The sequence below is a fragment of the Triticum urartu genome, chromosome 1 (genome assembly GCF_003073215.2).
Source record: "Triticum urartu cultivar G1812 chromosome 1, Tu2.1, whole genome shotgun sequence".
In the NCBI taxonomy this organism is placed as follows: domain Eukaryota; kingdom Viridiplantae; phylum Streptophyta; class Magnoliopsida; order Poales; family Poaceae; genus Triticum; species Triticum urartu.
The window spans coordinates 327156388-327168329 of record NC_053022.1 but is presented as its reverse complement, the minus strand read 5'-3'; positions in this window follow the sequence as shown (position 1 = coordinate 327168329).

Genomic DNA, 11942 nt, shown 5'->3' with positions numbered 1-11942 from the left:
ATTGAGCATATCCTGATCGGCTTGGAGTTGTTGTTGCTTCTTTTTTAGGCTTCTCGTAGTGGCGATTAGCCGGCGCTTAAAGCGCTCTTGTTCGAGGGGTTCCTCTAGCACGATGAAGTCTTCGTTACCGAGGCTCACATCCTCTTCAGAGATCGGTAGGTAGTTACTATCCTCCGAGTCCTCATTCCCAACAGGATCGTCGGTTAACTTGACCATCCTCCCAATTGTCCTATTCGGATGTTGGCTCGACAGGGGCATCGGGGTCTTTGGCATTCCCCGGAGTGTTATTATCTTTGGTGCCGGTATTGCTGTATTTTTCGCGGCGCGATTTTGAGCGGCGCCGCTGATGTCGACGCTTTGGAGGTGCTTCAGCAGGCTTGTCCTCAACCGGATCTTTCTTGTCGTCATCGTCATCCTCTTTGGGTGTGTCTACCATGTACACATCGTATGTGGAGGTGGTTGTCCAACGTCTGGTAAACGGAGGGTCTTGGCCTTGTTCGTCTCCGGCATCGTCGTCCATGCCGTCGATGTCTTTGGAGGCGTAGTCCAATAGGTCGGTTAAATCTTCGACAGTCGATACATACCGACCGCTTTATGGCATCCAGCCAGGGGTAGGCACTGACAAGCCGCTGCACGAGCCCGAAGTAACTGACGGGTTTGGGCTCGGCAGGCCAGAGACAGATTATAAGGTCAACTATTTCAGCTGATCGTTGAGGGGCACCAGATGCTCTGGCGCATGGTACTGCGACCAAAACAGCTTCTCCATCAAGCTCCTCTCTTCGGCTCGGAAGAACTCCGTAGCATCAGCAATACTCCAGGGCAGATCCGCAAACGCTCCTGGAGAACTCCAAACCCGGGTCAGTAAGAGGTACCTTCTCCTCACAAATTTGCTCTTCATAATAAAGGCCATACCCACCGCAATCTTCTTGGCCTCTTGAATCTCCCGGCAGGCGCCTTGGGCTTCAACCCGGGCCTCTTGCGCACTTTGGAGGGCCTTAGCAAGTTCGGCATCTTGATCCGTAATCTTGCGCTCCAAGGACTCACATTTGTTTATGGCAGCCCGGAGCTCTTGCTGGACTTCCTCCACCCGCAATTCATGCTTCTGGCGGGCGGCTCGTTCCCCATCCGCCTCCTTCTTGGACTCGGCCAAAGCATTCTTTAGGGCCTCGACCTCAGATGCGCCAACTATGAAGCATAATCAGAAGACTCAGCAAGATAATGAACCAGCAAGTCATATCATTTCAGATGCGAACAAGTATCACATACCTTGCTTCTCCTCCAACTGTTTGTTGGTACGAATGAGCTTTTCATCGGCCCGCTCCAGCTTCCGCTTTAGTTCGTATATCTCGGCGGAATGAGCAGTGGCCGCTAACTTCAAAGCATGTTCATTCAAATAGACATATATGGTCATCTCCTGCGAAATATTCGATCCTCTGTTCGGCTTTTCTCCGCGAACACCGAACAGAGTCTCAGGGGCTACTAACTATACACATGCATTTTGTTTATTTAAACCACGTACCTCAAAGCCTGTTAGAAGGCTAGTATAGGCCTCGTTCAATCCCCTTTTAGCGGACCGAACCTTTTCAACCACCATACCCATAAGGGCATGATGTTCCTCAACAATGGAGGCGCTCTGAAGCGCTTCCATCAGAGTGTGCGGCGCCTCCGGATTGACAGAGGTCGCGGGTGGAGTCGATGCACCCCCTTCTTTCGTAGGAGGCTTCCCGCCTGATTTCAGAGCCGTATCAGCCTCTGGAATGATATTCGGTTGGGGGCTGAATTGAGCATGGCCCCCGTCGCCGGCCTCCATGGGGGTCGGTTCCCCCATGTTTTCAGCAGCAGAGGTATGATCTCTGCTTTGACAAGACGTGTCAATGAATACCGCGTCTCGAAATGCGAAGCGGGAAGCTGGAAAACGGTTCAAAATAATAATAAGGCCGAAACACAATGCCTCGCCAAAAAAGTTGTCAGAAGACATAACCTAATTTTTGTTTGGATTATTTTGCCTTCATGGTCCAGGGTTGTAACTATTGTACAGAGCCGGATATAGTTCTTTTGATCAACTACTTTGGAGTATTCGGAGGAGGAACCCGCCTTGCAATGCCGAAGACAATCTGTGCATCAGACACATCGTCATTGAAGCCTAGTTCAGGGGATACTAAGGGAATCATGGATTAGGGTGTCCACAGGCGTCCGGGCTATGTGACGTGGACCGGACTGGTGGGCCGAGAGCATACAAGATAGAAGGCTCCCCCCCCCCCCGTGTTTGGATGGGACTCTCCTTGGCGTGGAAGGCAAGCTTGGCGTTCGGATATGAAGATTCCTTTCTCTGTAAACCGACTCTGTACAAACCCTAGGCCTCTCCGGTATCTATATAAACCGGAGGGTTTAGTCCGTAGAGGCGGTCACAGTCACAATCATATAGGCTAGACATCTAGGGTTTAGCCATAACAATCTCGAGGTAGATCAACTCTTGTAACCCCTATACTCATCAAAGTCAATCAAGCAGGACGTATGGTTTTACCTCCATCAAGAGGGCCCGAACCTGGGTAAACATTGTGTCCCCTGCCTCCTGTTACCTTCGATCCTTAGAAGCACAGTTTGGGACCCCCTACCCGAGATCTGTTGGTTTTGACACCGACATTGGTGCTTTCATTGAGAGTTCCTCTATGCTGTCGATGAAGGCACTTTTTACATCCATTTGATAAAGAAGAATGTTGTTATGGTTGGCATAGGCTAGCAGTATGTGAATGGCTTAAAGCCTAGCCACATGAGCAAAGGTTTCGTCGAAATCAATTCCTTCCACTTGTGTGTAACCTTGGGCAATGAGATGAGCCTTATTCTGACAAATTGACCATGCTCATCTTGCTTGTTGCGATAGATCCACTTGGTTCCAATGATATTGTGCTTGCGAGGATCAGGCCGTTTGACTAGCTCTTAGACATTATTCAGCTCGAATTGGTGAATCTCTTCTTAGATAGCTTGAATCCATTCAGATTCCATGAACGCTTCATCAACTTTCTTGGGTTCAGATATTGAGGCGAAGGCAAAGTAACCACAAAAATTTGCTAGTTGTGTAGCTCTTGATCGAGTAAGTGGACCAGGTGCATTAATACTATCAATGATCTTATCAATCTGGACTTCATTTGCAACACGAGGATGAACTGGACGAAGACTTTGCTCTTGTTCAATGTCGTCAGCATTATCTTCATGATGATTAGGTGCAGAAATGATGATTTCCTCTTCAGCTTGTTCCTCTGCGGGTATGATTTCTCCAGTTCCCATTAACTTGATGGATTCATAGGAGAAGCTTAATCTAGCACATTTGGCAGGTGCTCTCTTTTTGAGCCGTTAGTCTCATCGAATCGCACATCTACAGTTTCAACCACTTTATAGTGAAAGAGGTTGAAGACTCTGTAGGTTTGCGAATCCTTTCCGTAACCAAGCATAAAACCTTCATGTGCTTTTGGTGCAAATTTGGAAGTGTGATGTGGATCCTTGATCGAGCACCTAGCACCAAAGACCTTGAAATAGCTGACATTTGGCTTCTTACCCGTGAGTAATTCATAGGATGTCTTCTTGAAGAACTTATGAAGATAAACTCTGTTGATGGTGTGGCATGCAGTATCAATGGCTTTATGCGAGAATTTTCTTGTAGTCTTGTACTCATCAAGCATAGTGCCACTACTACAAAAATGGCTATAGCTAATATGGACATTAATGGCGCACCATGTATGTGGTGCACCACTGCTATATAGCAGTGGCGCACCAGATATGGGTGCGCCATTAGTGGCCATATTACTAGTGGCGCACCTGGTGTGTGGTGCGCCATTACTAGTTTTGTCCTGGCCCCACACCCCTCCCCAGACTTAGCAGTGGCGCACCAGGGGAAAGTGTGCCATTACTAGTTTTAACTAGTAATGGCGCACCAGTAAGAGATGCGCCATTTGTCGGTGTCAAAACCGGCGGATCTCGGGTAGGGGGTCCCGAACTGTGCGTCTAAGGCTGATGGTAACAGGAGGCGAGGGACACAATGTTTACCCAGGTTCGGGCCCTCTCGATGGAGGTAATACCCTACTTCCTACTTGATTGATCTTGATGATACGAGTATTACAAGAGTTGATCTACCACGAGATCGTAGAGGCTAAACACTAGTAGCTAGCCTATGATTATGATTGTTGTTGTCCTACAGACTAAACCCTCCGGTTTATATGGACACCGGAGGGGGCTAGGGTTACACAGAGTCGGTTACAGAGAAGGAGATCTACATATCCAAATCGCCAAGCTTGCCTTCCACGCAAAGGAGAGTCCCACCCGGACATGGGGTGAAGCCTTCAATCTTGTATCTTCATAGTCCAACAGTCCAGCCAAAGTATATAGTCCGGCTGTCCGAGGACCCCCTAATCCAGGACTCCCTCAGTAGCCCCTGAACCAGGCTTCAATGAGGATGAGTCCGGCACGCAAATTGTCTTCGACATTGCAAGGCGGGTTCCTTCTCTGAATACTCCATAGAAGATTTTGAACACCAGGATTGTGTCCGGCTCTGCAAAACAAATTCCGCATACCACCGTTGAGAGTATATTATTCTACAAATCTAATCTGCTGACCACTTTTCATAACGTGACATCCTGCCGTGGCCCGGTCATTACGAACCATTTTTCCCTGCCTGCCAATGCACGTGTTGCGAGGCGGTTTTATTGGCACGTCTTGTCGAAGCAGACATCGTGTTCCCCTTATCATGGGATTCTCATCAATACGGGTGTGGGTAACCCAACCATGCCATAATCGCGGCGCTTGGGGAATAAGCGATTTTATGGGGCAAGTGGGGAGGCGCACAGTTTCTGCCGCCTTTATAAAGGGACAAGGATTCCTCTTTTTCACCCATGCCTTCTTCTTCCCCTGCCCATCCATTCTCCAGCGCCCAAGTTCTCATCCTCTCCGCAGAGCCAAAACATGTCCGGAGCGGGAGGCAAGTGGATGGTCTCCTCCGTTACGGAGGAGGACATTACGAAGCTCCGGGAAGCCGGCTACCTGGCCGCAGACATCGCGCACCGGCTCCCAGACGCGGGGCAGATCGTCCCTACCCCAGAACCCCATGAGAGGGTTGTATTCCTCACCCACTTCGTCCACGGACTGGGATTTCCCCTCCACCTATTTGTCCGCGGGCTCATGTTCTACTATGGGCTGGACTTCCATGATCTGGCCCCCAATTTCATCCTCAACATCTCGGCGTTTATCATCATGTGCGAGCCTTCCTCCACATCTAGCCCCACTTAGGCCTGTGGCTAAAGACCTTCAACGTGAAACCGAAGGTGGTGGTCAGCCAGCAAGTGGAGTGCGGAGGCGCCATGGTGGGCAAAATGCCCAACGTCACCTGGCTCGAAGGCTCCTATGTGGAGACCGTGAAGGGGTGGCAATCGGGGTGGTTCTACATCACCGAGCCACGTGACACCAACTGGGTGGCGACCCTCGAATTTCGATCTGGCATCCCCACGTGGCTCACCTCCTGGAAAGAGAAGGGCCTATCCTAGGGTTCATCGGTGGAGCTGACCGGACTCCAGAGTTGTGTTAAAATGTGATAAGCAATAAAATCAAGCTTGCCAACGTGGTCCAAGTCATGCTCTTCCGTCGGATCCTTTCGTGTCAATGACAGGCATTCAATATGTGGGAGTTCGACCCAGCCGAGCACCAGACGCTGCGAGAGCTTTTCGACACGACGCACAAAGACGTCTGGAAGGTGCTGTTCAAGGCCACCGAGGTTCCTCCTCCCTTACCGAGGATCGCGGAATCAGCAGAAAGCATCCTGCCAATCCGGTAAGCTCTTTATATCTCACAAGATGTTCATTTCCCTAGTATAATCATGTGAGGGATCTGAGCCTCCATGCCATTTTAACAGGACTGGGTAGCGACAGCGGAGCGGATTGATTGTCCGGCCCCACTGCCCGAAGATCCAGCAAAGGCTCTCTTAACGGAGATGCTGGTTCCGACGCCCTATGAGGCGCCGGAGAAGAAGGCCAAGAAGAAGGCCGCGCGGACCAGGAAAGGTCTCCGGTGCAAGGTTGTATCGGACTCATCATCCGAAAACACCGAGGCGCACTCCTCCCATGAAAATGAGGAGGCGGAAGAGGAAAGTTCTCCCCCCAACCCGGGGGGGACAAGAAAAGGAAGGCCGCCCCATCTAGGGAGGCCGAATGGTCCAAGAAGGGAAGGACCCTCCTTCCAGACCACTCCACAACAGCCGCTTACAGCGATGAGGAGTGGTTTCCCAGGGACAAGCCCCTGACGAAGTCGTAAGTATCCGTATACTATAATAGTTCTGGTATGTTTTGTTTTATTGCTTCTTATCATGTAAAACATGATTGTGCAGTCCATCCAAAGCCCACATCGACGTATCCTCTTCGGATGGGTCTTTGGGCCTATCGGTGATGAACAACGATTCACTCCCGACAACCACCTCCTCCCGGCCCATGGATGACATCGAGGTGTTGTCTCAGAGGGCACCGGACCAAGGGGGGATAATTCTGGAGGCGCCCCAAGGCGACATCCCAGATGCCGGGAGCATGGGGGATAAGACTCCCATGGGTTCTAATGACGGGGGCCATAGCAAGTTTGGCCCCCAGCCGGATACTGCGCTGGAACCTCCAGTGGTTCTGGATTCTGTCAGGCAACCCCTCGCTAAGGGGGGTGAACCATCTGTGCCGATGGCCTTTGTCCATCCAGAGGCATCGGACAAATTGCTGGAAGCGCTATGCGGCGCTTCCATTAACGAAGAGCACCGCACCATCATGAGTGCGGTGGTCGAGAAGGTTCAGTCCGCCAAAAGCAGATTGACCGAAGCCTGTGCCAGCCTCCTAACAGGCTTTGAAGTAAGTAATCAAATTATGAGAAAATATCAAAGCATAGATAGTAGCCCCTGATGCTCTGTTCGGTGTTCGCAAAGAAAGGCCGAACAGAGGATCAAATAATAATCACAGGAGTCTAATCATAATATGTCTATGTGAATAAGCAGGCTTCGCTGCTGGCCGCTGCCGCTCGTACTGCGGAGGTCTCTAGACTGAAGCGGGACCTTGAGCGGTCCGAGGAAGAGCTCGGCCTTACCAAGAGGCAGCTCAAAGAGAACGAAGGTAAGTGCTACCCCGTCTATATATTGATAAAGAAAAAGTGGTCATTAGATCATAGGGTCATCATGAATTTTGCTAGGGGCCACGACCGAAGTGGCGGCCCTGAAGAAGGCGCTGTCTGAGGCCAAAGACAAAGCGGACAAGGAGCGCATCGAGCGTGAGAAGCAAGAAGCCCGAGTCGGCGAGGTTCAGCAAGAGATCCAGGATTTCGTCAAGAAATACGAGTCCTTGGAGCATGACTCTAAGACGCAGGGGTCCGAGCTTGTGAAGGCTCTCGAGAACGCACAAAATGCCAAGGCCGAAGCCCAAAAGACCCTCCAGGAGATTCAGGCGGTCAAGAAGATAGCGGCGGGTAATACATTCATTATGCAAAGCAAGCATGTGAAGGAGACTTTCCTTTTACTTACCCGAATTCGGAGCTCTCCAGGAGCGTTCATAGATCTACCATGCAGCGTATCGGATGCCGTGGAGTTCTACTGGGCCGAGGAAGGGAGCTCGACGGAAAAGTTGTTCTGGTCCCAATATACTGGGACCAAACATCCGATGCCCTTGAGCGACCAGCTGAAGCAACTGGTCGAGCTGCACAAGGCGGCCGAACTGGCCATGAAGGGTCTCATAGTCCGGATGTGGCCTGGCGAGCCCCTGCCTGACAGCTACTTCGGCCTGGTAAAGTGGCTTCTGAATGCCTGCCCACAGTTTGAAGTCGTAAAGCGGTCCGTCTGCATTGAAGGTGCGCGCAGGGCCTTTGCCCATGCGAAAGTGCACTGGGCGAAGATGGATGCCGAAAAGCTGGTGAAGGAGGGGCCACCGGAGGGCAAGGAGCATCGCCACCCCGAAAAGTATTATGACAGTGTCCTGAATGGTGCCCGCCTTGTGGCGGAGGAATGTGCTAAGGATGTAATATTTGAATGAATGTACTCATGTGATCCTGTAATATGAAAATGAGTTCATGTGCGCTATATAACGCTTGTCGATTTAAAATATTACCTTTTGCGCGGCTATTTATAAAATCTGAGAGTTGGCCAGTCGTCGGCTTCTGCCCTCATGTAACTAGTACTGAGGTGTTCAGGATAAATCTTAAACACTCTTTATCCAAAAAGAAATTGGTCCTTTACGATGGTGTTTAGCGCAGCGAACAAGGCAATCGGACTATACAGCTTTATCACTCTTACTTAGCCATAGAAGTCTACAATTTTAAATTTTGGCGAAGCCCCTAGTATTCGGAAGGCCAAACTTGGGGCGCTATATACGCCTAAATTGGACAAGGCCGATTCCTCGCACGAAGCGGAAAAAATCTTTAAGGATTTGACACCTCTTGAACAGCGACTAGCTCTCGCCGCATCATGACAGTCAGTTTTAGGCTTTTTCTACTAAGGTGCTCGTCCAGAAGAACCGGGACACAATTGTAGTAGTTCTCCCAGTGCTACCTTAGCCGATATAGCGGAACGTAAGGTACCAAAACATGGGAGCCGGTCAAACCCAACTATTGACCCAAGACATGATTCGGAGCTGATGCATATAATGCTATAAGTTCGGGGTGTCGCACTCTCGAAAGTGTTTGGACTTTCTTGCCGTGTTATGGGGTACAATGAAGCCCCTCGCACACTGGACGTACCAGAATGTACGGGTGCAATTTGCCGTAAATAAGCAGACAGGGAAGAAAAAAAGATGAAGAAATGCAATAATAAGCTAACGTTGTACATTGTTATTTAAATGATACATCAAAGCATATGTATACAAGTAGTGCAATAAGCAAAAATAGGACTATTTGACATGTCCTATCCAAGGGCAAGCTGCGTGTGGGTATGTAAAACAGGTATAGTGATACGTCTCCAACGTATCTATAATTTTTGATTGTTCCATGCTATATTATATTCTATTTTGGACATTATTGGGCTTTATTATACACTTTTATATTATTTTTGGGACTAACCTATTAACCAGAGGCCCAGCCCAGAATTGCTATTTTTTTTACCTATTTTAGGGTTCCATAGAAAAAGAATATCAAACGGAGTCCAAATGGAATGAAACCTTCGGGAACGTGATTTTCGGAACGAATATGATCCAGAGGACTTGGACCCTACGTTAAGACATCAACCAGGAGGCCACGAGGTAGGGGGCGCGCCTACCCCCCCAAGCGCGCCCTTCAACCTCGTGGCCCCCCTGTTGCTCCACCGACGTACTCCTTCCTCCTCTATATACCTACGTACCCCCAAACTACCCGAAATAGAGCCAAAACCCTAATTCCACCGCCGTAACTCTCTGTATCCATGAGATCCCCGGGTACCGAGCTCGAATTCGCCCTATAGTGAGTCGTATTACAATTCACTGGCCGTCGTTTTACATCAACACCAAAACCCCTCCAATGAAGTGTGAGTAGTTTACCTCAAACCTACGGGTCCATAGTTATTAGCTAGATGGCTTCTTCTCTCTTTTTGGATCTCAATACAAAGTTCTCCCCCTCTCTTGTGGAGATCTATTCGATGTAATCTTCTTTTGCGGTGTGTTCGTTGAGACCGATGAATTGTGGGTTTATGATCAAGTTTATCTATGAACAATATTTGAATCTTCTCTGAATTCTTTTATGTATGATTGGTTATCTTTGCAAGTCTCTTCGAATTATCAGTTTGGTTTGGCCTACTAGATTGATCTTTCTTGCAATGGGAGAAGTGCTTAGCTTTGGGTTCAATCTTGCGGTGTCCTTTCCCAGTGACAGTAGGGGCAGCAAGGCACATATTGTATTTTTGCCATCGAGGATAGCAAGATGGGGTTTATATCATATTGCATAAGTTTATCCCTCTACATCATGTCATCTTGCTTAAAGCGTTACTATGTTCTTATGAACTTAATACTCTAGATGCATGCTGGATAGTGGTCGATGTGTGGAGTAATAGTAGTAGATGCAGGCAGTAGTCGGTCTACTTGTCTCGGACATGATGCCTATATACATGATCATACCTAGATATTCTCATAACTATGCTCAATTCTGTCAACTGCTCAACAGTAATTTGTTTACCCACCGTGAATACTTATGTTCTTGAGAGAAGCCACTAGTGAAACCTATGGCCCTCGGGTCTATCTTCCATCATATTAATCTTCCAATACTTAGTTATTTCCTTTGCCATTTATTTTACTTTGCATCTTTTATTTCTCTTTATCATAAAAATACCAAAAATATTATCTTATCATATGTATCAGATCTCACTCTCGTAAGTGACCGTGTAGGGATTGACAACCCCTTATCGCATTGGTTGCGAGGATTTATTTGTTTGTGTAGGTGCGAGGGACTCGTGCGTGGCCTCCTACTGTGTTGATACCTCAGTTCTCAAAAACCAAGGGAAATACTTACGCTCTGCATCACCCCTTCCTCTTCAATGGAAAACCAACTCAAGTGCTCAAGAGGTAGCAAGAAGGATTTCTGGCGCCGTTGCCGGGGAGGTCTACACAAAAGTCAACATACCAAGTACCCATCACAAACCTTTATCTCCCGCATTACATTATTTGCCATTTACCTCTCGTTTTCCTCTCCGCCACTTCACCCCTGCCGTTTTATTCGCCCTCTCTCTCTCCATACTCCCTCTCTTTCTCTAATTCGCCTCTTTTTGCCCGTTTCTTGTTTGCTTGTGTGTTGGATTGCTTGCTTGTGACGATGGCTCAAGATAATACTAAATTATGTGACTTTACCAATACCAACAACAATAATTTCCTTAGCACTCTGATTACTCCTCTTACCGATACTGAATCTTGTGAAATCAATGCTGCTTTGTTGAATCTTGTCATGAAAGATCAATTCGCCGGCCTTCCTAGTGAAGATGACAATACCATCTGAATAGCTTCATTGATTTATGTGATATGCAATAGAAGAAAGATGTGGATAATGATATTGTTAAATTGAAGCTGTTTCCTTTTTTGCTTAGAGATCGTGCTAAAGCTTGGTTTTCGTCTTTGCCTAAAAATAGTATTGATTCTTGGAATAAGTGCAAAGATGCTTTTATCTCTAAGTATTTTCCTCCCGCTAAGATTATCTCTCTTAGAAACGATATTATGAATTTTAAGCAACTTGATCACGAGCATGTTGCACAAGCTTGGGAGTGGATGAAATTAATGATACGTAATTGCCCTATGCATGGTTTGAATTTGTGGATGATTATACAATTTTTTATGCCGGATTGAATTTTGCTTCTAGAAATCTTTTAGATTCGGCCGCGGGAGGCACTTTGATGGAAATTACTTTAGGAGAAGCTACTAAAATCCTAGATAATATTATGGTTAATTATTCTCAATGGCACACTGAAAGATCTACTAATAAGAAAGTGCATGCGATAGAAGAAATTAATGTTTTGAGTGGAAAGATGGATGAACTTATGAAATTATTTGCTAATAAAAGTGTTTCTTCTGATCCTAATGATATGCCTGTGTCTACTTTGATTGAGAATAATAATGAATCTATGGATGTGAATTTTGTTGGTAGGAATAATTTGGTAACAACGCGTATAGAGGAAACTTTAATCCTCTAATAATTATGGTAATTCCTACAACAATTCTTATGGAAATTATAATAAGATGCCCTCTGATTTTTAATCTAATATTAAAGAATTTATTACTTCACAAAAGAATTTCAATGCTTTAATTGAAGAAAAATTGCTTAAGATTGATGAGTTGGCTAGGAACGTTGATAGAATTTCTCTTGATGTTGATTCTTTGAAACTTAGATCTATTCCACCTAAGCATGATATCAATGAGTCTCTCGAAGCCATGAGAATTTCCATTGATGACTGCAAAGAAAGAACCGCTAGGATGTGTGCTAAGAAAGATTGCTTT